The following is a 5,601-nucleotide window of genomic DNA, read 5'->3' on the forward strand; positions in this document are numbered from 1 at the left end:
TTTATGGTATCACTCTTTTCTGATTTGAAATCTCAGCAGCATTTTAAAAACGGACTGAAATCTACGTGAGAAGCTTTAAATTTATTCACATAAACTGGATACATAACACATTTTTTTAATGAAAAACATACCAATCTTTTTAATAAAATTGGAAACCTCATTAACTTAGGCTCCTTGTACTGAGTGAGTTTTACGCGGCACTCGGCAATATTCCATCTATATGGCGGCGGTTTGTAAATAATCGAGTCTGGACCAGACAGTCCAGTGATCAACATCATGAGCATCGGTCTACGCAATTGGGATTCGATGTCAACCAAGTCAGCGAGCATGACAACCCGATCCCGTTAGTCGCATCTCCGACAAGCATGGGTTACAGAAGATCAGTTCCAACCTTGATCTTTACGGGAAGAAGAAAACCAGAAGTGATGCAGGTCTTGGATGTTTATCAGTGAAACCACGAGTATGATGCTGGTAAATCTGGAAACAATCAATGCGTACATGGATTCGAACCCAGGCTGTCCGCCGTACAAAAGGAGACGCAACTCCGCACACTGAAACAGCTGCAACAGAGCCGACGGGGCCACATTCTCCTTTTCCAGACTCCCGTTAAGCATGAAACTCTTTTGGGGTTTTACATTTAAGAGCATGGGGCAAGTCTTTCATGTTCTGATTTCGTGTCCTGTGTTTTGTGTAACCCCATTAGATGCAAAACGTAAATAAGAACCGTTTAAGTCACCAAGTGGGATTCCGGATTAGAGCTGGTCTCCATCAACTTCATTTACAGGGTGCCGCCATCAGGTTGAAACTCCGCCCATTGTTGCATAAACAACAAACAAAACATCCAGAGGAGCAAGTAGATTCTATCGTATGTACGTTTGTAGAAGTGATCTGTGCTACTCCTGACTGGCTTTTCGGTCAAATTCAGGTTTTCAAATTTAAACCCACAATGTTTTTTCTTACCGACCTTTGTAAGAAAACACGTTTTGTTCAAAAGAACGAAGCCCATGTACATCTCATATAAAAGATTGATTGGCCAATCTAAAGATTATCTGGCTTCGCGTGTGTGAATTCTGATCACCAAATGCACCGTTTACTCGGTGATAACCGCTCATCAGAGTGTTTTGACAGCGACACATCACAAGCAGCCGTCGGTTCCACCGTGACGTCATCAAGACAAGAACTGAAAAAATATTGACCGCAATTACGCTCATTTTACGCTTGTGTTTACAAAAATGTTGTCTCATGTTCTTTTCTATTTATGTTGTATGTAAATGTGACAGGTACCGTCTAAGCTAAAAAGAGTACACGTATAGATATTTTGATAAAGAAATATTTGTCTTTAAATCATTAGTTAATCCTCTGTCTTCAGTCATGATTAATGAATGTTGTTTCAGGCTCATTGAGATCAAAGAAGAAACACTACCTTCCCTCAGATCATTTTGCGCAGTTGTTGAAGAGGTTTTGAATTGCCAACCATCATGTTCATCTTGTCACTATCTGGAACACGCTTTAGAGGTGCATCTTCAAAGAACAACGAAACGTCTGTATTAAAATATTTAATGGATTTTTTAGTTTTTAGCAATATTCCAGCAAAATCACGGCGGTGAACACCAGAAATGGGCTTCACACATTGTACCCTTGTGGGGATTCGAACCCGCGTCTTCGGCGTGACGAGCCAACGCTTTAACCACTAGACTACCCCAACGCCCCCGCGGGCCTGGAAGCACACACAAACGCTCAATACTAAGTTAACACCTATGGTGAGTTTAGCTCCTGTTATATTAACACATATGCATAGGTTACCTCTTGCTGCGTCACATTTTCACTTATCACAAAGCACAGGAAACTAAGAAAGGAATTATGTCCGGTGGCATTAACGGAAAAGACGACTGGGCCTAATTCGAATTCCCTATGTAATTGAAAGATTGACTATTCCTTACCCAGATTACCTACTTTATGAATCAAACTCAACAAAACCATCTGATCTAATCACCATCAACTATATAATGGGTAAATATTAAACAAAGTGGCGAACACTGACGCCAGTGTCATTAGCAGCATCACGCTCGGAACCCGCGTTCACATACGCGCGTGACACATGGCAGTGACGCCACGTGACGCTGATTAGGCCATGTCGTCCGGGAGCTGTAATCACGTCTAATTATCTTGATTGCAGTCGGCATCTTTCTCTCTGATGTCATTGTCATAAATATATGGAGCCGCCCTTTAGTTTCCCACACTTTCTCTATGCTCTGATACACAAGTTTATGTGTGGAATATTTGAAAGGATGCAAGAAAGACTCCGAAAGCGTGCGAAATCAAATCCATCGGAAGCGCTCGTTAAATCCCTATCAGCGTCTCTTCGTAGCAGTTGAAGAGTGAACGGTTCATGCGTGAGTACAGATAGGGCGGCCTTTTTTTGTTTGAGCTAGACACGACATTTCTTCTTCGATAAATGTTCTAAAATTTATCAATTGTTCATATTTCTCTTTAATTTGATCCACCACCGAGTCACTTGTCCCACCAAGAAAATAATAGGCCAACCATATTACTGTCTAACCGTTAGATCTGTAGGAGAGTAATACACATGTGTAAATGAAGTGATCCTTACCAGTCATACCTCAAATATTCACATGTCTGTCTGAGGCGATGGTCTTAATTCAACCTTTGTTCATTCTGTTTATGAACTCTTCATTTAGGGATTTGTTTCTTTGAAATTCGTTCTTGTAGGAAAGTGAATATTTTGAACATTCATCATTCAAAGCAATATAGCCCAGCAATACGTATACACTTTCTTTATAATAATACACGGTAATGCTGTTTTGTCTTTCTTTACGTCATGATACACCTTCCCTTCGATAATGTTTTACATGTGTTCATATAAACATGTAATCATGCTAATTAATAGTCAACAATACAAGCCTAGTGGTTAAAGTGTTCACTCGTCACGCCGAAGACCTGGGTTCGATTCCCCACATGGGTACAATGTGTGGAACCTATTTCTGGTGTCCCCCGCCGTGATATTGCTGGAATATTGCTAAAAGCGGCATAAAACTCACTCACTCAACAATACAACTGTTTGGGGTTATTGTCAGTCTTCACGAGGCATGGGATGAACAAGGGAGACAACTCCTGTTCAACTAGGCGTCTTTATGGCGATTTAAAACGCTAAATATAAATATTTTACGAGCGCTTGCGCTTTTTTATCGAGTGTTTATCAGCAGTTTTTGTCGTCAATCATAATATATTTATAGTGCGTCATCGTTGTTATTGGTAATGCAGACAGGTATTGATTATGCCGACTATATAGAAATTTAATAACAATAATTATTATTCATTTCGTCGTCGTCTTTGTATTTTACTTTGATATCATCGAAACCATTTGCCTGTGGTATTCACGTAACTGCGGTAGATTTTCACTCACTCGCTATATAGGTTTAGGAGGTGGTCCAAAATTCAATTTACACATAATTGTGGCCAAAATACCATTGTTGGTATAATTACCTTGATCCGTAACACGACATGATGCTCACAATAAATTAATCTCTTTTGTCCATCACGCGGCCATTACTCAACCAATATAATGCAAATTAATCCTCTGACCACCGAAGCCGTGGATCAAAGCCGGGGTCATTTTCGAATATCGTTAGATGTCGGCATGCGCTTAGCCCGTGTTGTTTTGAAAGCAAAGTGTGTTCTCAATGAGCGTACACAACAACCAGTTGTTGGCTTCGGAGCATCATTTAGTTCTTAAAGTTCCTTGCTAACATTCGTTGCATCATTTTTGTATGAAGGAGCAAGGTGTCAACACATGTCTCTGTCGTCTCCCAAGTGTAAAGGATGATGTCGTGTCTGTATATAAACTGAGCGCAAAGAACTAGGTGTGAACTGATAATGGTGTGTGTCTGAAGCTATGAGAAATACCGTTATTATCAAGAGTCCCCAGCCACGTCAGCGTAAAATCGAATTCATGGCATTGTTGAAATGGAACATCATATTACTCTGTTATTCGGTCTGAGGCTGTAAAATGTAACAGCTTTGGTAGATTCTGCATGTGGGGCATGTGATTTTAAACTAGGGAGCTTGTTTTTTACCCATTTGTTCAACGCGTACATTTGTGTTGACAAGTACGAGCAGGGGCGGATACAGCTTTTTGAGAAAGGGGGGATGCACACTATTGAGTTGAGTAAAGGAGGGGTGCACACTTCATTTTCACCCGAGTTTCAATGGTCATTTAACAAACTTACAGCACAAAAGGGTCCCCCTCTCTCTCTCTCTCTCTCTCTCTCTCGATCCGCCTATGAAGAGTGAGTATTTTTATAGGCCGTACCGTGACTATACCCTATGTTAGAAGTGGTTCCGGGATCGATTTTGAAACTTTGTGGTCGGTGTTGTTTGGAAACAGCATTCAAGCTGAACCTGTTTCGTTTCAAACATACAGACCTCAAGGCAAGGTTTGTACATTGTATTAAATTCGAATTTCTACAGACGGAAGGCTAGTTTGAGAACTAAATACGTGAAATTAACACAGGATTGCATTTTAAATCTACTAGATTGAATCATGACATTGTAACGAGATTAAAGGTTTTCTTTGCCAAACTGTCATATGTGAAATGTATTTTTATCTGGATGTCATCTTATTAACAAAAAATTATTTGCCCATTATGGGCTTTATAATGTATATCAATGTTTCAACGTCTGTATGATGTGTAAATGAAAATGTCTCGCTACTTGACTAATGACAATCAAATTGCCTGCATTTGAATTTTAAATCGATTTAGACCAAATATTTCATCTTTTCCAGTTCCTTGTATATTATTTATATTATTTTCTTCGTAGTTGTTGACAGAAGAATCTTTCTTACTTTTGTTTTTTCCCTTCTCCTTACAAAAGGCTATTGATTCCATGTCGGTACCCTTCAAACACGCAATTGTCCTTGTCAAAATAATCTAGGTACAAAATCAGTTTTACCCAAAACACGCAAGGTCAAAGATACCGACGCTTGTTGTCCTAGAGATAAAAGCTACCGCTAATTGCAATTAACCCTTTTGGAGCAGTATTCCTGTGGCGGCAGATATCAAAGTGTCAGGTGTGATTAGTGAGTACCGTTAATTGATCAATGGCGGTAGGTGGTCACTATCACCAGTCCGGTGTCGGTAAATGAACGATAAGTATTCAACCTGCCCGTGTAACCATGATATAAGTAAAAGTTTAACAAGCAGTATTCAGTATTTCACTGGCGGCATATAGGAACTATGTCTGATGTTCGTACTCAATACTTAGTACTGTAAGTACTGACAAGGGTGCCGTTGTACAAAACAACCTTAGCGCTAAGACTACCGTAAGTCTATGTTCAGGTGTGGGAGTTACGGTCACCTTAGCGCTAAGATCGCTTTGTACAATGGACTGATGGCTTTTATGATTTATCCAACTTGTGTTGTCGCAACGCTTGTTTATATCACTACAGTAGGTATTCCGCGAGGTTTACGACAAAAGCAGCATTTAGTAGTTCGTTCCGCAGACAGAGGAGCATCACATATGTTTATGTCCCTTTCCTTGGGTTGTGTAAGTTCCGACGTGTAGTTATGTTGTATCGACGCA

Source organism: Haliotis rubra, unplaced genomic scaffold (assembly GCF_003918875.1).
Source record: "Haliotis rubra isolate DU_JTF1 unplaced genomic scaffold, ASM391887v1 Scf97, whole genome shotgun sequence".
NCBI lineage: Eukaryota > Metazoa > Mollusca > Gastropoda > Lepetellida > Haliotidae > Haliotis > Haliotis rubra.